This window comes from Magallana gigas, chromosome 1, assembly GCF_963853765.1.
Source record: "Magallana gigas chromosome 1, xbMagGiga1.1, whole genome shotgun sequence".
NCBI classification, from domain to species: domain Eukaryota; kingdom Metazoa; phylum Mollusca; class Bivalvia; order Ostreida; family Ostreidae; genus Magallana; species Magallana gigas.
In genome coordinates, this window is record NC_088853.1 from 48,257,006 (window position 1) to 48,279,893 (window position 22,888).

General features: G+C 33.5%; 1 long non-coding RNA gene across 1 annotated transcript in view; it reads left to right on the forward strand.

Annotated features, from left to right (window-relative positions):
- The window catches only part of LOC136273846 (uncharacterized), a 38,291-nt gene extending 27,751 nt beyond the window's left edge, over window positions 1–10,540 (forward strand). Inside the window, exon 4 of the long non-coding RNA XR_010712100.1 lies at window positions 9,365–10,540. This is a non-coding gene — a long non-coding RNA (uncharacterized lncRNA). The remainder of the gene's footprint in view (window positions 1–9,364) is intronic.
- The last annotated feature ends 12,348 nt before the right edge of the window (window positions 10,541–22,888 follow it).

The window sequence follows — 22,888 nt, forward strand, 5'->3', positions numbered from 1 at the left end:
TGATACACTTTCACGGTAACACTGCTGTTCAAATTTAATAACGAAGATTTTTAAATTTACACACGAACATGATCGGTCATCAGAATAAGCATCGTGAAGCAAAGCTTCAAGTAATGAATCAACTCCTTCGGCGCGTTCCAAGCGGCAGATATACCATCACCGGCTATCTAGTTACAACAACGTTTACAAAAGTCGCTTATACATACTATTCTTTGTCGACATATCAACTATTTTCGTTCACGATCGCCTCTCCTTGGATAATTATATCCAGTTGCATATTCCAGCGATCTCACATGAAAACTAGTTTTATTACGAATCTTTCTACACAGTGAATAATATCACAAGCTATTGCATGTATTTTCCTTTCGTTTTTAATAGCTCTGCATCAGCTGAAGGCGCATCCATTTTGAATATTGTTGCTGTTGTTGTTTTGTATTCATACGCGCCGCTTCATTTATATTATTTACATTTTTGACAATATCTCTGTAATGCATCGTCCGATTTTAAAACAGATTTTAGTTTTAAATTAAGCTTAATAAAAGCTCCTTTGTTGTTATATGCTTAATATCAAATTTGAGGGGTCAGCCCCTTTTTCTTGATATCAAATAAAAGGTTTTGCCAATAAAAACATATTTTGTTCCACAAGTAATCACGAATTGTAAACCGTTCTCGAAACATTTAACCCTTACTAACACACTCACTAACAACAAAAGTGTTGGTACCATATTGTACAAAAAATTATTTTGAACAACTTTTGTTCTACATTGCTTTTCAAAATATTTCTCCTTTTTCCGATATTTATGATTAAAGTTTTGAACTTCTGGCCCCTTGAAACCCCTAATTACGTAATATCTGACTTAGGTAGGGTACTGTATAGATAAACAGCTGTACAATAAACATGTTTGCTTCTATAATTAAAAGCAAATTATTGTTCAGTTAAGAGTTATTGTAAGAAGACATTAGAGCCCTATTGGCCCCTAATTTTAAGACCCAGCCCCCTTTTCTTGATATCAAATGAAAGGTCTTGCAAAATAAAAATATTTTTTGTCACAAGTGTTCAAAAAATGTTAACCGTTCTTGATATATCTGTACAAATGTGTTTTAGGCGCCGACCCTTTAACTCCTAAATGGGGTCATAAACAATAAAAAAAAAACCATTGTACATGTAATTGTTACCATTTTTGGTGTGAGGCATCTTTGTGGTAAGAGAAAACTAAATAGTGAATTTCGTAGCTCTACCACTCCCGGGGCAATACAATTCGGGCCAAATGTGCAAAAAAAAGTCAATATTTCATAAAATCGTCTTCTCTTTTCCCACACATGTGAGAGAAAAAACTGGTTGCATGATTATGATGTCCATGAAGCCCTCTACCTAAATTGTGAAATTCATGGCCCCTGGGTCAGGGTTTCTGGCTTTAGGGTGTGGCCATATAGTAAAATGTATTAAATCTTAGAAAATCTTCTTCTTTACTCCCATATATATTTGTTAAAAACTAAATACATGAATATGATATCCATGAAGCCCTCTACCAAAATTGTGAAATTCACGACCCTTGTTTCAGGGATTCAGGCTCTACGGTGGAGTAAAATGGCGATATAGTAAACAATTTAATCTTTAAAAAATCTTCTTTACTCCCAAACATGTGGGCAAAAAACTGAATACATGGTTATAATGTCCACTAACTCCTCTTTTTAAATTGTGAAATTCATGGCCCTTGGGTCAGGGGTTCAGGACTTGGGGGTGGGTGGGGGGGGGTTATATGGTGTTAATGCATATAATGTTTTAAAATCTTCTTCTCTATTCTCACACATCTGCATAAAAAACTGACTTCAAAAAAAGTCTTCTACTAAAGATTTTAATTTCATGCCCTCTGGATTATGGGTTTTGACTCTAGGTCAGGGCCATAATGGATGTATAGGTGGTAATGCATATAATGTTCAAAATCATCTTTTTCACTCCCACACACCTGGAGGGAAAACTGAATTCATGATTTTGTAGACCAGATCTTTAAGTTTTTGGCCAAATTTATAAGTTTCATAGTTCTTTTTGAAAACTTTCAGGCTGGAAGGTAGTCGTCATTACAAATTTATATTTTTTCTACTCCAGAATGAAACCCAATTTAATGAAAATATGAGACTCCTCGACAAGTTTCTGTATGGGTTATATGCTACTCAGGTGACCGTTAAGGCCTAATGGCCTATTGTTAATGTCGACCTTGGTACCTAGTGTCTTTATAGTCTTGACCACTTTGTCGAATAGTGTATCAATAACTGTTGTGGATCAATGTGTTTATAAGTTTGTTATCATTCGCCATCCTCCATCAGCTTTGGGTACAACGCCTTTGGGAGATACAGTACCCGCAAAGTTAATTTTTACAATCCTATCCTATCGTATCGTGTATCATTCTTATCGCATCGTGCGTGTATGCGGTTCTATTGTGCGTTAATCATATTCAATCGTGCGTTAGTCCTATCAAGTTTATCGTTCAATTTTAACAATTTTTTTCGTTTATCCTATCGTGTTGATCGTTTCGTGCCTTATATAAACAAGTGAATTAATTTCAAAGTTGCAAGTCGTTCAGCGCGCAGTATACGAAAATTTATCGAAAAAGATTTTAAAAATCCTATCTACTAGCATTCTAACATGATACTAATTTCCTAATTTTTTTTTAGATCAAAATTAACCAATATTACATGTAAATCATATCTCTAAACAAATTAATGTAAACCATCGAAGTTCTTAGGAACAAGGTAACATATTTACATGTACCTGTATATCGAATATATTAAATCGTACGCTGAGTAAATACCTCCGTAAACAATAACTTTTATGCAATATAATTTGTTTTTTTTTTTTCATGCATCATGTTTAACAGAAACAAAAGTATTTATGATATAGCTTATATTTAATTAAAACCAGAATTGTGTTTTAGTTGAACCCGTTATTTGATTTTGGGCTGAAATGTTCTCGATAATCAGCTAGAGTGTGTGGTAATGAAAACAATGTTAACAAATCGTAAGCCGAATTTGTATCTGCATAAATATTTTTTTTAACTTGTATGTAATATAACTCGTTTTTAATGCATCATTTTCTTATACAGAAGGAAATGTAATTATGATAGATTTTATATTTGATTTAAATAAGAGTTGATCTTGAGCTGAAATATTCGTGGCGATCGGCTAGGGTATTCGGTAATTAAAACAATGTTCACAATACAGAAAATTTATTGATCATTAAAGCTCATAGTTTAAGTTAAAAAAATAATTCGTCATTTTATACATTCTATAAATGATGAAGCAATAATTAACAACTCGGCAATTGTTTCTTAAAAAACATTCCACGTAAATATTTATTCGAACGTGTTCTTTCTCAAATTCTGCCATTATCAATTTATTCGTGAAGATCGTTTAAAGCGATTATACGTTTATCATGAACATCGTTTATCCTTTCATATCGTGTATCAATCCTATTTGATCGTGCGTGTATACTGTTCTATCGTGCGTCAATCCTATCCTATCGTGCGTGTATACTGTTCTATCAGCGTTAAACCTATCCTATCGTGCATGAATCCTATCCTATCGTTTATCTTGTAAAAAATAACGTTGCGGGTACTGTACAGGTAAATTAAGCATGGAGAGAGTAAGTAGGGGCCAGACATACCATACGTTTAAAAGAAGTTCAAAAGAATATCCCATTGTCAGAAGCTGAACACAAGTTTTTTGAAAAGACTAAAATGCGTGGTCCAGAATATTGAAATTTAAAGCCATGTTTTAGCCCATCCTCTAAATATCTTGCTTGGGTCCTATTTGGGTATTGACTCAAATGATTGGTAATTTGACCAATGATTAATGGAGAATACTCTACGACCCATATGTCTTTGGGGTTGACGAAGATTTCCCGCCAATGATTGGTTGGTACCTGCTTGTTGAGCAGGGGCCCGTTTCACTAAAAGGCGTAAGATACGACGAAACTTAAGTTAGGCCTTAGGACGTACGCCAAAATTTAGTGCGGCGTAAACTGCGTTTCCCTAAGAGGGGTACGTAAAACACTAGTATCGGACTAAGTCAAGGCCATTACGTCCTTGACAACGAGCTTATGCACATGCGCAGACAGATGATAAACAGTAGAAAGGAAGATAGATAGATAAAAGATATATAGATAGATATTCTTTAAATACATAAAAAGATAGAAACGTGTCAATTGTGTTTGCGTGAGAGAGAGAGAGAGAGAGAGAGAGAGAGAGAGAGCGATATTCATATAAATATTCAATATTTAATAAGTATATCATCATGTTTATGGATAGGCACGTAGTATCGGGGGGATGGGGTGAGGGCTGCCCTTCCCCCACTTTTTTTTTGCTTGTCAAGATTTTTTGGATGAGCCTGCCCCCCCCCCCCCCCACACTTTCAAAAAGATGCTACATGGCTGATGGATAACAATGAAATGACTTCTCTTCTTTTTTTTTTATAGAAAACTATACGATAGTTGATTATGCATGTTTTTATCTTAATAATTATGAATATTTCGAACAAATGTACGAGTATAAACAGGTCATTAAAATATTATTTATAATTTTTAATAAATCATAATAAATATATCAACATCTCAGGGCGAAACAGAATAGGCGCGAACCATCCCGGATTCCAATAATCGATGACGCATATTGCTTCCCAAAAAACACCACCTGGCGTTTATTTGTGCGTCAGCTTGTTTCATGTTGATGTATGTTCGTTTTACATTTATGTCTATTGGTTTTGTGTTTGATTTGTATTTAGATATCTTTGGTTGATTTAATGTACTTTTATTTTGCAGAGAAGACTGTTTGTTTTGCACCTATGGCCATTGATAATATTATTTTAGATTGCTGAATTTAGTTTATCGTTGATTTTGTAAAAATATATTTTTTGCCCTTTCCGCTGCCCATAAATGTACCCTTCTTGAAAATAAATTAAGCTCTTTGACAAACTTCTTTCAGAAAAAGCGTGATTAAACGACGCTATTGTGAAGTTGTCAGGGACAAGTTTTAAATCCCCCGCCATGTTGTTTACAACTTTTGTCGGAGTATACAGTCACATGATTTTGGTTTCCATCGGTGGGTGGGGCGTGAAAGCGTGAATTGCATAACATAACTTGGTATGGGGACACACACCCTTGACAACATATAGCCGGAAATACTTTTTTCACATGCACAATAGTAAATCATACATGAACAAATGTACAATGCACTTTTTAGGATATTACTAATGTTTACAGCATCAATGCCTTTGTTGGCATATTAAAGTTTAAAGAACAACGCTTTCGTCCCTGTGTATTGTTAAAAAGTCTCATCACACTTACAGTGCTACACTATGGAATTGAAAGATTCCCTTAACTATTGATATTGTTGTTGCAACCGTAATGACATGCTGTGCCCAGTTTTCTGATCCAGAATTTTTCTCATTATCTACTATAAGTACTTAGTGATGGAATTATAGTATGATGAAAGATCGAATCTTAAAGCTGACATGAATTCGTAAAAGCATTAGTGTCGATCGCTCCTCTACTGCAACTGGGGTATACGAGTATACGGTCGGTTTCTTTCCGATCGAGGCGTTCAGGTTGCACGGACTTCGAAATGCATGAACATTAAAGTAAAATGTTTGTAATAAAGAATAAAGGACACAACAAAATCTATTTATTCTTTGAAAGAATTTTCAAGGTATCCGTATTATTTTGCCAAGAAAGTGCTGCCTTACCTTTCATGCACATCGAACACGTGTGTCGTTCATACAGAGTACACAAAGTTTGCATCATTTTTAAACCCCGGCGGCACTATATCCAACACAGTAGCTAAATGATGGAAAATCCAAGAAAGTAGCAACGTAACACCATTTAACGGTTTCTACAAAAACTCTTCGTTTCTAGAATCCATGTGATCATTGATATTGCCACAGTGTGTGTGGTTTGCGCATGTGCGGTGTTATAACATACACACCAAAACGGTCTACAATTATCGAGGATTTTTAAAGCATCTGTGCCTCGAGTTTAGTCGGTCTTGTTTTGTCGTTTCTTGAATTGTCTTTACCAGTGCAATTGTTGTCATATTAATTTTGTTCAAAACGCGTTTTTACACGACTTTTCGTTCAAGGTAACCTGTTTGGGTGTGTGAAATACCTGAATGCGATGAAGCATAAATAGTGCTCTCGGCCTTATATAGGGGATGTGTAGCGATGAGCAGAACAATAGGAATCGACAACTTATATGACGGTAGTCGGTGGTAAAAGGGAAATAAATGCGTATTTATGAATTCATGTAAGCTTTAATATATTATTAAGATATATTTATACATGCACAGATTTATCATCATAATTTATCATTCAAATACAGATGTACCCAATTACATAGATGTATTATCCTAAAAATATATAATTAAATATAAAAATGGGACTAGTAAGTAGTACCTGTTTATGAATCAGAGTATGGTACATTCTTTGATACACTCAAAATTTTAAATGAGTCTGGGTATTTCACGAAAAAAAAAATCAGGTTTACAATTTATAATAATCTGTCTTTCTCAATCATAATTTCATAGAAAATGTATTCGCAAAAAAGGTGCAGTATTACGATGGTAGAATTAACAACCTTCGTTTTAACTAGGAATCCCCAATTCCTACATGGCACGAATAATTTTTATTTAGAACCGTTTGATGTCGCTTGGATACATGTTCTCATATCCATGATTTGATTGCATAATGTAGATATTGAACATTGAATGTCGATTCTCGTACTTCGAATCTGGTATCTAGAATCTCAAATAAGCCTTATGGGATTTCGTAAAAATCCGCAGAAATCACCAGAATCCCCTAAATATTTAGTAAACACTATATATTAGATTTCAAATCAATGAAAATAATAATGTTTATTTTTTTAAAATACATGCATGAATCACGGTACATGCTCTGATTCGATAGGTTTTGCTAAAGTTTGACAGAATATCGGTGATTACTGCGGGCTCCGGTATTCAATAAGAACACCAATACAGAGTTGGTTCCCTTGTTTTGAAAGGGAGAGCGAAATAAAACTTCATGATGTCATTCTTTCGGGTGACTTTTAAAGCAAAATCATTTTATAATTAACTTTTTACCTTTTATAAGCAAAACTTCCATGTAATACATTTTTTCCGGTTTCTCTGTTGGTTTTTCAAAACAAAGATTTACTTTAATTCTCACGGGAACAAGAGATGACAAGTCATATGCAATTTACATTGGATTTAGGGGAAAACATTTACTGACGCCAAAATACTTTCTGTTCAATGTGCAAACCATTATGACGTCAATCGATTATATTTTGATTGAGAGTGTACCGAGGTTAGCTTTTTTCATATTCGAAAAAAATTGATCAGCAGTATTTTAAGATAGTTGTCATTTTCATTTTGCTGTTCTCACAACAGCAAGCAAACTGTGCTGCCTACAAAAAATAGTCTTAAATATCTGACCTTTTCCTTGCTTTTTGATGTTTTACTCGCTAGATTTCCTCGTAACATATCAAAATTTTTCGGAATTCGGTATTGAAAATAGCCCAAGGTTTTAAACCAAACAAGATATTTTTTTAACGAAGTCAGTACTCACAATGTAAATAGAGGTTTTATTTTCGTAAATAAAGAAAAATGCTTTTCAGGATAGCTAAAAATCTCATGGGTTCTCCCTTTAATGTCCTATGGAGTTAAATTAAGTCAAAACAATCACTTATTGTATTTGAAAGTTTCAAGAATTTCGACAGGACAGCGTACCTTTTTAAAGGGACATGCTGACGCATAAACCCATGATTCAGCAAATATCGAATTTTTACACAATTTATGCATATTTTACATATCATATGAAAAGATGAACTTTTAAAAGATTACGGTGTTTAAAAGTAAATAAATCAAATTAAAAAGACAAAAAAGAATAACGCATTGGACCAACACAAAAATATTGAGTTTTCCTTCCGCTTCATAGCCACGCAAGCGCAGGGGAATGTAAATACTACAGCATGAATTACATCATGACCCAGAAACCTCTCATTGAAACATGATGTCTCCAAGAACTATATATTTATTGAGATGCATTCTCTATAAATACATACTTCTCACCACAATCATCAAATAGCTTCAAATTTCAATTCTTTTTTTAGTGTGTCAATCCCATTGTAACTATTTTTATAAAGAAATCGCAATCACGTGACACTAAACCAATGTCCAAAACAACTCGGTTTGTTTACATGTGCAATTTCCGGATGAGTTTTAATGACCTGTAAATTAATAGGTGATGACTACTGATGCGCGAAATCTTCCGTATGATGATTTCTCGTGTAGTTCTTTTCATTTCCTTTGTCATAATCAAAAAGGAAAACATCTTAAGTATTTTGAGTCACCTTGCCACTTTAAAGTGCGTTCAAATAGACCATATCAACTCCTTTGAAAATTTAAAGTACTTTAATTAAACGCACTTTAATTTTTTTTTCAAAGTGTGTTATTTTTAATCTTTGTAATATAACCTCATTAATTTACTTAACAAGCACTATTAAAACACCCATTATTAGTCCCCTACCGGTTTTACCGGAGGGGACTATAGCTTTCCTCTGCGTCCGTCAGTCTGTCTGTCCATCTGTCTGTCCGTCCGTCCGTCTGTCCCACTTCAGTTTTCCACTGTTTTTTTTTTCTTTATGCGTAAGACGAATGATGTGAAACTTGCTGAGCAGCTTCAAAATATCAAACAGCAAACCAAGTTTATACTTTTGTAGCGTCTGGTGAACACAATTTCCAGAAAATTAATTTTTTTCACTCCAAATTTTTAAATGATCGGGTTCGTTATCGGGATCGGTGTGTACTAAATGAACGATGACATTAAGTAGTCAGTAATAATATCGTACATTATTTGTATCATTACATTTATCATTTCTAATAACAAACAAATAAGTTCTGTAAAATGGTGTCAAATATTGTGTTATACATTTGAACGGCAGGGTTTTATCAATACTATTATTACAATCGGGTTCGTTATCGGGTTTGGGCTGTTGAATAATAGACTTCTGTGTTTGCTTTGCTTCAAATATGTATTTTTTTAATGGATTTTTGAGATTGTTTGCTGTTTAATATAATCATTTTTCATAATTTCATACTATACAATTACTGCATTTATGATAGGGGATATTTCATATATGCAGGGTCTCAAACTTTTGCCATTCTCAATCAAAGGGGTTACCGGTAGGCTTGTTATCTCATGCTGTTCAGATTTATTAGTTCAGGCAATGGGCTAGAGGGTTTGCCCGAAGGTTCGTTTTACACGCTGATCTCGGGAAGTGCAGTAAAAGATACGTTATATTATATCTAATGTATCTTTTCAGATGAGAAAGTAATAAACCACATGTATGAAACAGTTCTCGATCACAAAGACTGGATCAACGCACAAACAACATATATAATCGGAAAAATCGAAGTAAAAGGTAGAATGATCATTGTAAAATTGACAAATGTAAAAGACATGCACACAGAGATGATATTGAAAGAGAAATTGGAAAAACTGGAAGAAACTGTCGAAAAAATAACTCTATATTCGAACAACTCTCCTTGTTTCAATTGCGCAGAAGCATTTATTAAATATCTGGATAAAAATAAAAATGTGCATTTGACATTGTTTGTCACAAGTCTGTACATAGTCAAGAGGAAGTCTTGTGAAGAACATCATAGCGATTTATCATGTTTTAAACACGAAACATCAAACAACAAAAAATTGAGGGTGCTTAAAAGCCATGTTCAATGTTCGATAGATGGTTTCAGAATGAAAAATTGGACGGAGCTACTGGATCTCATGGAGATTTCTCCTGAATACAAAGAACAAATTTCGGAAAAATACAACAAAGCACAACCAGACTCTGCCAGGAGCAGAGCAGAAGAAGATGAATACATCAGATCAGATCTAAGGGATATTTAAAAAGCCAATCTTTCAGTGAACAGTTTCAGCTGTTCATAAAAGCGCTTATTCTGTAATTATATCCAGTTTAACAAGACTTTGGACTTTCGGTATGATGGTACCATCGACCTTCTGTATCAAAACAAGTTTTAATGACACTGGTCTCAATCAAATTATGCATATATTACGTAGGAAAAGCATAAGAGTAAGACAGATATTGTTAATGACCTAAAAATTCTTGTATAATACTTTTGAAATAGGTTTTATGTAATCTATAAAACGCATGTATATATAATGCAATGGTTGTGTGCATATTGACTTTCTAGGCAAAGAACTTCACACAGGATCTTATTTCCTATGAAGCAGAACCACCTGTTGAACATGGATTTGAGTACAGAGAGAGCTGTCAATGAATCCGACCTAATCAACTGTCGACATTGGCTAAACAATGTAATTAGAAGAAGAAAAAATAAACTCATGTATTTTGAGCCGGGGGTATTAAGTTCCTTATCCATGGTTGACTCTATACATTATTAACTGAATGTTTATTAATGATTAATTCTTTATCGTTATCGTTATCAATAGGACCCTTTGTTTTCTTTATGTTTTTAGGTCTTTCCACCTTTCAGGTGAAAGACCTTTTGTATTTCTTATGTTTTTTATTATTAGGTCTTTCCACCTTTCAGGTGAATGACCTTTTGTATTCCTTATTTTTAGGTCTTTCCACCTTTCAGGTGAAAGACCTTTTGTTTTTCTTATGTTTTTTATTATTATTATTATTATTTTTTTTTTCTTCTCTTTTTTTCCAGGGACAGCTTTTTTATTTCAAGAGATATTGAAACAATTTTTTTCTTTATGTTATTGGCTATTAAAAGTTATGGTACCAAATGACCCTTTGCTTGATAACTCCCAGAACTTACAAAGTTATTGCCCTTGTGTACGAAAAGCTTGTTATCGCTACTCCTCTGAAACCATAAGAGATAGAAACTTGGAAGTTTTACCAATGTCTTCAGTACACTTAGAGGGTTCTTCAATCTATTCATAACGAAAGGATCTGAGCCCCCCTTCTAGTAGTTATTGCCCCTGAAAGTATTTACATTTCTATAAAATCACTTCCAACTTTTTTATTACTTATCATAGAGACTTCGGACTACTTGGGATGGAAACGTCTACCTTGGCCAAACAAAATGACATAAAGGTCAAAGGTCAAGGTCATTTGGAAATCTCTTAATTAATGAAAATGTGTATCTCCTTTGTTAAGGATGGTAGAAAAAAAGTTTTTCATGGATGTAGTAGGACATCTTAAGACATTTAAAAATATAACCCTTTAACCCTTACCTTTTAACAATTATAGAGTTATTGCCCCTATTGTGCAAAATGCTTGTTATCGCTACTCCTCATTAACCGTTAGAGATAGAGACTTGAAACTTTTACTAATGTATTCAGTACATTTAGGCGCTTCTTCAATCTATTCATACCAACAGGGCCCAAAGTCCCTTTCTAGCAGTTATTGCCCCTGAAGGTTTCGAACATTCAATAAAAACAAATAACTTTTGAATCAATAATCATAGATACATCGGACCACTTCGTATTGAAGCGTCTACCTTGTCAGATGAGAATGACATTAAGGTCAAAGGTCAAGGTCGTCAAGCAATAAAAAATTGCAAACTTAATCGTTTGACACTTTTTTAAATGAAGTAACGCAGAAGAAATATTTTATTCTATTGAAGCAATCTTATTTCAAACATAAAAAAAAATGAGGTGGAAAGACCTCTAATTGTTCGAGAACAATTAGTCTACTAGTTCTTATTAGGTCTTTCCACCTTTCAGGTGAAAGACCTTTTGTATTTCTTATGTTTTTATTAGGTCTTTCCACCTTTCAGGTGAAAGACCTTTTGTTTTTCTTATGTTTTTTATTATTATTCTTATTTTTTTTCTTCTCTTTTTTTCCAGGGACAGCTTTTTTATTTCAAGAGATATTGAAACAATTTTTTCTTTATGTGATTGGCCATTAAAAGTTATGGTACCAAATGACCCTTTGCTTGATAACTCCCAGAACTTACAAAGTTATTGCCCTTGTGTACGAAAAGCTTGTTATCGCTACTCCTCTGAAACCATTAGAGATAGATACTTGGAACTTTTACCAATGTCTCAGTACACTTAGAGGGTTCTTCAATCTACTAATACCGAAAGGATCCGAGACCCCCTTCTAGTAGTTATTGCCCCTGAAAGCATTTGAATTTCCATAAAACCACTTCCAACTTTTTTATTATTTATCATAGAGACTTCGGACCACTTGGGATGAAAGCGTCTTTCTTGGCCGAACAAAATTACATAAAGGTCAATGGTCAAGGTCATCTGAAAATTTCTTAATTAATGAGTTTTTAGATCTCTTTTGTTTAGTGTAGTAAAGAAAAACTTTTTCATGGATGTAATAGGGCATCTTAAGACATTTTAAAATATATCCCCTTGGCTCTTTCTTTTTAATAGTTACAGAGTTATTGCCCCTTTTGTACGAAAAACTTGTTATCGCTACTCCTCTGAAACCATAAGAGATAGAAACTTGGAACTTTTACCAATGTCTTTAAGTACACTTAGAGGGTTTTTCAATCTATTCATACCGAAATGATCTGAGCCCCCCCTTCTAGTAGTTATTGCCCCTGAAAGTATTTACATATCTATAAAATCACTTCCAACTTTTTTATTACTTATCATACAGACTTCGGACCACTTGGGATGGAAGCGTCTACCTTGGATGAACAAGATGATATAAAGGTCAAAGGTCAAGGTCATTTGGAAATCTCTTAATTAATGAGTTTTTAGATCTCTAATGTTTAGGATGGTAGAGAAAAACTTTTTCATGGATGTAGTAGGACATCTTAAGACATTTCAAAATATAACCCTTTGACCCTTATCATGTAACAATTATAGAGTTATTGCCCCTATTGTACAAAATGCTTGTTATCGCTACTCCTAATTAACCGTTGGAGATAGAAACCTGAAACTTTTACTAATGTATTCAGTATATTGAGACGCTTCTTCAATCTATTCTTACCGACAGGGTCCAAAGTCCCTTTGTAGCAGTTATTGCCCCTGAAAGTTTCGAACATTCAATAAAAAACACAAAAAACTTTTGAATCAATAATCATAGATACATCGGACCACTTGGTATTGAAGCGTCTACCTTGTCCGATGAAAATGACATAAAGGTCAAAGGTCAAGGTTAAGCAATAAAAAATGCAAACTTAATCGTTTAACCCTTTTTTTATGAAGTAACGCAGAAAAAATAATTCATTCTATTGAAGCAATCTTATTTCAAACATAAAAAAACAATGAAGTGGAAAGACCTCTAATTGTTCGAGAACAATTAGTCTACTAGTTATTAGGTCTTTCCACCTTTCAGGTGAAAGACCTTTTGTTTTCTTTATGTTTTTTATTCTTATTATTTTTCTTTTCTATTTTCCAAGGGACACCTTTTTTATTATAAGACATATTGAAACAATTTTTTCTTCATGTAATTGACCATTTAAAGTTATAATACCAAATGACCCTGATCCTGATAACCCCCAGAACTTACAAAGTTATAGCCCTTGTTTACGAAATGCTTGTTATCGCTACTCCTCTGAAACCATAAGAGATAGATACTTAAAACTTTTACCAATGTCTTCAGTACACTTAGAGGGTTCTTCAATCTACTAATACCGAATGGATCTGAGACCCCCTTCTATCAGTTATTGCCCCTGAAAGTATTTGAATTTCCATAAAACCACTTTCAACTTTTTTATTACTTATCATAGAGACTTCGGACCACTTGGGATAGAAGCGTCTACCTTGGCCGAACAAAATAACATAAAAGTCAAAGGTCAAGGTCATTTAGAAATCTGTTAATTAAGGATGACGTTTACTCAAAATGAAAAAAAATTCCACTGATGATAATGAAAATCCATCTATTGTGTGTTATAGACCTTTTAATGTACTGTTATTTTTCACTTTCAAAAAAGTAGGTCAATGACCTACTTTTTGAGTTAATGGCCATTAAATATTTTTGGAAAATTAAAGGAAAATCCCTTAAAATTTTACACTATGATTGAGATTTTTTTAATTGTGAAAATAATACAAATTGCTCAACACTTTTAAAAATGAAATACAGTTTATGAATGGCAATGCCACTAAATAGATACTAAGCATTACGTTTTCGTTCACAATTTTTATAAATATTCCAGTCCGAATTTCCTCTATCACTTTTAAAATTCCTACTCATTTTTGATCAAATTTTACAAAAAATTGAATGATGATAATACAAAGACATTTATGGTAGGAAACTACTTATAGTGCTCTTATTTTGTTGGTGTATAATTTATATGAGGTCAATGATCAAAATTTTGAGATATGGTGTTTTTTATCGCTTTTATGCATTTTTCAATATTTTTGAAATTCGTGCCATACGATTATTTTAATGAATAAGTGAGATAAACCAATCAGAAAATATGCAAAATTATGTAGACTAAAATATAAAATTTTAACTTTTAATTTTAGAGTACTGCAAAAAATGTTTTAGCGGAAAACAAAATCTGCAAAATTTAGTCCGAATTTCCTCTGTTTGGCTAAAAGTCTATTTTTGTTTGAGCCTAATTCCATAATATAGTAGAAATATCGAATTTTATGTCAATAATAATTCATTTCACAAATAATTTTTATGTTTAGAACAAATTTTACTCATGACATTGAACTTTATAACAATCCAAATTTGAGAACTCAAACCCTGAGTAAACAACACCCTTAATGAGTTTTTAGATCTCTTTTGTTAAGGGTGGTAGAGAAAAACGTTTTCATGGGTGTATTAGGACATCTTAAAACATTTTAAAATATAGCCCCTCGGCTCATACCTTTGAATAAACACAAAGTTATTGCCCCTATTGTACGAAATGTTTGATATCACTACTCCTCTGAAACCATAAGAGATAGAGACTTGAAACTTTTACTGATGTCTTCAGTACACATAGACGGTTCTTCAATCTATTCATACCGAAAGGATCTGAGGTCCACATCTAGAAGTTATTGCCCCTGAAAGTATTTACATTTCCATAAAATCACTTCAAATTTTTTTATTACTTATCATAGAGACTTCGGACCACTTGGGATGGAAGCATCTACCTTGGCCAAACAAAATAACATAAAGGTCAAAGGTCAAGGTCATTTGAAAATCTCTTAATTAATGAGTATTGTATCTCTTTTGTTTAGGATGGTAGAGAAAAACTTTTTCATGGATGTAGAAGGACATCTTAAGACATTTCAAAATATAACCCTTTGACCCTTACCATGTAATAATTATAGAGTTATTGCCCCTATTGTACAAAATGCTTGTTATCGCTACTCTTCATTAACCATTAGAGATAGAGACTTGAAACTTTTACTAATGTATTCAGTATACTTAGACGCTTCTCCAATCTATTCATACCGACAGGGTCCAAAGTCCCTTTCTAGCAGTTATTGCCCCTGAAGGTTTCGAACATTCAATAAAGAAACACAAATAACTTTTGAATCAATAATCATAGATACATCGGACCATTTGGTTTTGAAGCGTCTACCTTGTCAGATGAAAATGACATGAAGGTCAAAGGTCAAGGTCAAGCATTAAAAAGTTGCAAACTTAATCGTTTGACACTTTTTTTTATGAAGTAACGCAGAAAAAATAATTTATTCTATTGAAGCAATCTTATTTCAAACATAGAAAACAAAGAGGTGGAAAGACCTCTAATTGTTCGAGAACAATTAGTCTACTAGTTATTATTATTTTACTTCTCTTTTTTTCCAGGGACAGCTTTTTTATTTCAAGAGATATTGAAACAATTTTTTCTTTATGTTATTGGCCATTAAAAGTTATAGTACCAAATGACCCTTTGCTCGATCACTCCCAGAACTTACAAAGTTATTGCCCTTGTGTACGAAAAGCTTGTTATCGCTACTCCTCTGAAACCATAAGAGATAGAAACTTGGAACTTTTACCAATGTCTTCAGTACACATAGAGGGTTCTTCAATCTATTCATAACGAAAGGATCTGAGCCCCCCTTCTATCAGTTATTGCCCCTGAAAGTATTTACATTTCTATAAAATCACTTCCATCTTTTTTATTACTTATCATAGAGACTTCGGACCACTTGGGATGGAAACGTCTACCTTGGCCAAACAAAATGACATAAAGGTCAAAGGTCAAGGTCATTTGGAAATCTCTAAATAAATGAAAATGTGTATCTCCTTTGTTTAGGATGGTAGAAAAAAAGTTTTTCATGGATGTAGTAGGACATCTTAAGACATTTAAAAATATAACCCTTTGACCCTTATCATGTAACAATTATAGAGTTATTGCCCCTATTGTACAAAATGCTTGTTATCGCTACTTCTCATTAACCGTTAGAGATAGAGACTTGAAACTTTTACTAATGTTTTCAGTACATTTAGGCGCTTCTTCAATCTATTCATACCAACAGGGCTCAAAGTCCCTTTCTAGCAGTTATTGCCCCTGAAAGTTTCGAACATTCAATAAAAACATAAATAACTTTTGAATCAATAATCATAGATACATCGGACCACTTGGTATTGAAGCATCTACCTTGTCAGATGAGAATGACATTAAGGTCAAAGGTCAAGGTCGTCAAGCAATAAAAAATTGCAAACTTAATCGTTTGACACTTTTTTTAATGGAGTAACGCAGAAAAAATAGTTTATTCTATTGAAGCAATCTTATTTCAAACATAAAAACAATGAGGTGGAAAGACCTCTAATTGTTCGAGAACAATTAGTCTACTAGTTTTTTCTTCTCCTCTTTTTTTCCTGGGACAGCTTTTTTATTTCAAGAGATGACCCTTTGCTTGATAACTCCCAAAACGTACAAAGTTATTGCCCTTGTGTACGAAAAGCTTGTTATCGCTACTCTTCTGAAACCATAAGAGATAAAAACTTGGAAATTTCACCAATGTCTTCAGTACACTTAGAGGGTTCTTCAATCTACTACAGTTAGTTCAAGCATATCTTTTACAACATACACCATTGCATAGCATAGCATTGAAATCTCAGTGCATAGCATTGGAATCTCATAGTATAGCATTGGAATCTCATACCATAGCATACAATCTCATAGAATCGCATTCGTCATAGCATACCATAGCATACCATAGCATAGCATACAACATTATTTTATCTCGGTTTAAAATGTTTTTATTCGAAAAAATAAATGTTCACATGATATATTTCTAGTAAACTTTGGCTTCTTATTATTTCGCTTCGAAATGTGTGGAACTCTTCTGTGTATGGAGGCGTTTTTGTTCAAATATCATAGCAAACCATACCATAGCATAGCATACCATATCATTAAGCCCTTCGTTTCAATTTCTCATAGCATAGCATACAGATCTCATAGCATACCATACAAATCTCATAGCATATCATTAAAATCGCATACCATAGCATAGCATAAAATTGTAAAAGATATGCATGAAATGACTGTAATACCGAAAGGATCTGAGACCCCCTTCTATCAGTTATTGCCCCTGAAATAATTTGAATTTCCATAAAATCACTTCCAACTTTTTTATTATTTATCATAGAGACTTCGGACCACTTGGGATGGAAGCGTCTACCTTGGCCAAACAAAATGACATAAAGGTCAAAGGTCAAGGTCATCTGAACATCTCTTAATTAATGAGCTTTTAGATCTCTTTTGTTTAGTGTAGTAAAGAAAAACTTTTTCATGGATGCAATAGGACATCTTAAGACATTTTAAAATATAGCCCCTCGGCTCCTTCTTTTAAATAGTTACAAAGTTATTGCCCCTTTTGTACGAAAAGCTTGTTATCGCTACTCCTCTGAAACCATAAGAAATAGAAACTTGGAACTTTTACCAATGTCTTCAGTACACTTAGAGGGTTCTTTAATCTATTCATACCGAAAGGATCTGAACCCCCCTTTTAGTAGTTATTGCCCCTGAAAGTATTTACATTTCTATAAAACCACTTCCAACTTTTTTATTACTTACCATAGAGACTTCGAACCACTTGGGATGTAAGCGTCTACCTTGGCCGAACAAAATGACATAAAGGTCAAAGGTCAAGGTCATCTGAAAATCTTTTAATTAATGAGTTTTTGTATCTCTTTTGTTTAGTATGGTAGAGAAAAACTTTTTCATGGATGTAGTAGGACATCGTAAGACATTTCAAAATATCAGCCTTTGACCCTTACCCTATAACAATTATAGAGTTATTGCCCATATTGGACAAAATGCTTGTTATCGCCACTCCTCATTAACCGTTAGAGATAGAAACTTGAAACTTTTACTAATGTATTCAGTATACTTAGACGCTTCTTCAATCTACTCATACCGACAGGATCCAAAGTCCCTTTTTAGCAGTTATTGCCCCTGAAAGTTTCGAACATTCAATAAAAAACACAAAAAACCTTTGAATCAATAATCACAAATACATCGGACCACTTGGTATTGAAGCGTCTACTTTGTCAGATGAAAATGACATAAAGGTCAAAGGTCAAGGTCAAGCAATAACAAATTGCAAACTTAATCGTTTGACACTTTTTTTTATGAAGTAACGGAGAAAAAAATACATAAATTTATTGAAGCAATCTTATTTCAAACATAAAAAACAATGAGGTGGAAAGACCTCTAATTGTTCGAGAACAATTAGTCTACTAGTTAAGGTCTTCCGTTTCCAACGGAAGACCTTATAGTGATTGTAATGTTTCTTATTATTATTATTATTATTATTATTATTTTTTTTTGTCCGTTTTTTGTCCGCAAGATTTCTCAGAGATGGCTGGATGGATTCTGTTGAAATTTTCAGGACTGATAGAAAATGAAAATATCTCTAGGCGTTTTTTTCATTTTTTCAAAATTCACTTCCTGTCGTCCGTTTCCTGTCCCGCGACAAAAAGCTATGGACAATGAAATCTCAGAAACGATAAAGACTTCAACCTCCAAACTTTGAGGGATGATAGACCTATAGTTGTAGATGTGTTTAAACTATTTTGTTTTGTTCATCGTAACTTCCGGTCGTCACCGGAAGCTCTTCAAAAATTATACTTTTACGCATTTAATATATTTCTCGGAGAATTGAAATATAAGTATAAATGCTTACATATTGCATCTTTCCGATGTTAACTAAACATAAAAATTCTACTTCCGGTGAGATATCTCAAATATCTCATGTAGCCTTTTTTAAGCAAATGTTTGAACCCCGAGATCTCAGAAACTGTAAGTGATCAAGACACGAAACTTACAGGGATGATAGACATTTGATAGAAGATGTGTTTAACCGTTTTTATTTTGTCGACCGTCACTTCCGGTCCACACAGGAAGAGTTCAAACAAATCAAGTTTTTTAAAAGTTTAACCAGATTTCTCAGAGATGGCTGGATGAATTTTCTTGAAATTTTTAGGACTGATAGAGAACGATAATATCTCCAAGTGGTTTTTTTCATTTTTTGAAAATTCACTTCCTGTCGTCCGTTTCCTATCCCGCGACTAAAAGCTATGGACAATGAGATCTCAGAAACGATAAAGACTTGAACCTCCAAACTTTGAGGGATGATAGACGTATAGTTGTAGATGTGTTTAAACTATTTTGTTTTGTTCGTCGTAACTTCCGGTCGTCACCGGAAGCACTTCAAAAATTTTGTTTTTACGCATTTTATTTCTTTAACACAAAATTAAAATAAAGGTATAAGCGCTTTCATATGTCATCTATCCGATGATTAATAAACAAAAACAAATTACTTCCGGTGAGATATCTCAAATATCTCAGGTACTCTTTTTAAAACAAATATTATTATAGCGAGATCTCAGAAACTGTAAGTGACCAAGACACAAAACTTACATGGCTGATAGACATTTGCTAGAAGATGTGTTTAACCGCTCTCATTTTGTCAACCGTCACTTCCGGTCCACACCGGAAGAGTTTAAACAATTCAAGTTGTTTAAGAGTTTAACTGTTTTTGTTTGACAATAGAAGATATGTTGATAGCCAATTAGGTCCTGTTGTATAATGGTTAGGAAATACTTACTTTCATTTTCATTGAACACTTCCGTTTGTCCGTTTCCTGTCCCGAGACAAAAAACTTTGTTTCCTAGAGATTTTAAAAATGGTGACGACTTGAACAATCAAACTTTGTGGGATGATAGACCTATGTATGTACATGTGTATACACTATTTTGTTTTGATCGACGTAATTTCCGGTCGTCACCGGAAGCACTTCAAAAATTTGTTTTTTTTCCATATTTTATTCATTTTACATAAAATGAAAATATCAGTATACAATCTTACATATGTCATCTATATAATGTTAAATTAGCAAATAAAGTTTACTTCCGGTGAGATATCTCAAATGTCTCTATGTAGCTTTCCTTTTTACAAATTTGATATCTGCGAGATTTTTGTCACTGTAAGCGGATTAGACACGAAACTTTCATGATTGATAGAAATTTGATTGGGATGTGTTTAACGGGTTTAATTTTGTCAACTGTCACTTCCGGTTTTTACCGGATTGGTTCAAACAAATCATGTTTTTAACAAGTTTAACTGACTTTCTTGGGTGTTTCATCTAGCTTGATAAACAGTGATGTATGCTGAGCAAATGTATAGGAAATACCAGCTTTTGTATTTATTAATCACTTCCGTTTGTTCGTTTCCGGTCCCGAGACAAAAATATTGTTTCAAAGAGATCTTAGATTTGGCAGAGACGTGAACAACCAAACTTTGAGGAAAGATTAACTTATGAATGTACAAATGGTTAACATTTTGGTTGAGTTCGGCGTTACTTCCGGTCGTCACAGAAAGTACTTCAGAAATTAATTTCTTTTTCATTCTCGTTGTTTTACATGTAAGTAACGTCCGTATATATCATTCACAATAATTATCATATCCACTTTTTTCTCTGTTAGAGAAGCAATGTCTTACAGTTAAATTGATACATGTATATCAAAACGGAAGACCTTTTTGTTGCTTTTGCAACAAGAGTCTAGTTATTATTATTATTATTATTTTTTTTTGTCCGTTTTTTGTCCACAAGATTTCTCAGAGATGGCTGGATGGATTTTCTTGAAATTTTCAGGACTGACAGAAAATTATAATATCTCCAGGCGTTTTTTTCATTTTTTCAAAATTCACTTCCTGTCGTCCGTTTCCTGTCCCGCGACAAAAAGCTATGGACAATGAGATCTCAGAAACGATAAAGACTTGAACATCCAAACTTTGAGGGATGATAGACCTATAGTTGTAGATGTGTTTAAACTATTTTGTTTTGTTCGTCGTAACTTCCGGTCGTCACCGGAAGCTCTTCAAAAATTATGCTTTTACGCATTTAATATATTTCTCGGAGAATTGAAATATAAGTATAAATGCTTACATATGTCATCTATCCGATGATTAATAAACATAAAAATTCTACTTCCGGTGAGATATCTCAAATATCTCATGAAGCCTTTTTTAAAGTAAATGTTTGAACCCCGAGATCTCAGAAACTGTAAGTCATCAAAACACGAAACTTACAGGGATGATAGACATTTGATAGAAGATGTGTTTAACCGTTTTTATTTTGTCGACCGTCACTTCCGGTCCACACAGGAAGAGTTCAAACAAATCAAGTTTTTTAAAAGTTTAACTCGATTTATCAGAGATGCATGGATGGATTTTCTTGATATTTATAGGTTTGATAGAGAACAAAAATATCTCTTGGCATTTTTTTTCATTTTTTCAAAATTCCCTTCCTGTCGTCCGTTTCCTGTCCCGCGACAAAAAGCTATGGACAATGAGATCTCAGAAACGATAAAGACTTGAACATCCAAACTTTGAGGGATGATAGACCTATAGCTGTAGATGTGTTTAAACTATTTTGTTTTGTTCGTCGTAACTTCCGGTCGTCACCGGAAGCTCTTCAAAAATTATGTTTTTACGCATTTTATTTGTTTAACACTGAAATGATATAAAGGTATAAACACTTTCATATGTCATCTATCCGATGATTAATAAACAAAAAAAATTACCTCCGGTGAGATATCTCAAATATCTCAGGTAGTCTTTTTAAAACAAATATTATGACTGCGAAGTCTCATAAACTGTAAGTGACCAAGACACAAAACTTACACGGATGATAGACATTTGATAGAAGATGTGTTTAACCGTTTTTATTTTGTCAACCGTCAATTCCGGTCCACACCGGAAGAGTTCAAACAATTCATGTTGTTTAAGAGATTTACTGCTTCTGTTTGACAAAGTAAGACAAATTGATAGTCAATTAAGTCCTGTTGTCTAATGGTTATGAAATACTGAGAGAAGCAATGTCTTACAGTTAAATTGATACATGTATATCAAAACGGAAGACCTTTTTGTTGCTTTTGCAACAAGAGTCTAGTTTTTATTATTATTTTTCTCCTATATTTTCCTCGGGAAACTTTTTTATTTCAAGAGATATTGAAACAAATTTGTCTTTATGTGATTGAACATTAAAAGTTATGATACCAAATGACCCTGTGCCTAATGACCCCATGAACTTAAAAAGTTATTGCCCTTGTATACGAAAAGCTTGTTATCGCTACTCCTCTGAAACCATAAGAGATAGAGACTTGGAACTTTTACCAATGTCTTCAGTGCACTTAGAGGGTTCTTCAATTTACTAATACCGAAAGGATCCGAGACCCCCTTCTATCAGTTATTGCCCCTGAAAGTATTTAAATTTCCATAAAATCACTTCCAACTTTTTTATTATTTGTCATAGAGACTTTGGACTACTTGGGATTGAAGCGTCTACCTTGGCCGAACAAAATTACATAAAGGTCAAAGGTCAAGGTCAGCTGAACATCTCTTAATTAATGAGTTTTTAGATCTCGTTTGTTTAGTGTTGTAAAGAAAAACTTTTTCATGGATGTAATAGGACATCTTATAATATATCCCCTTGG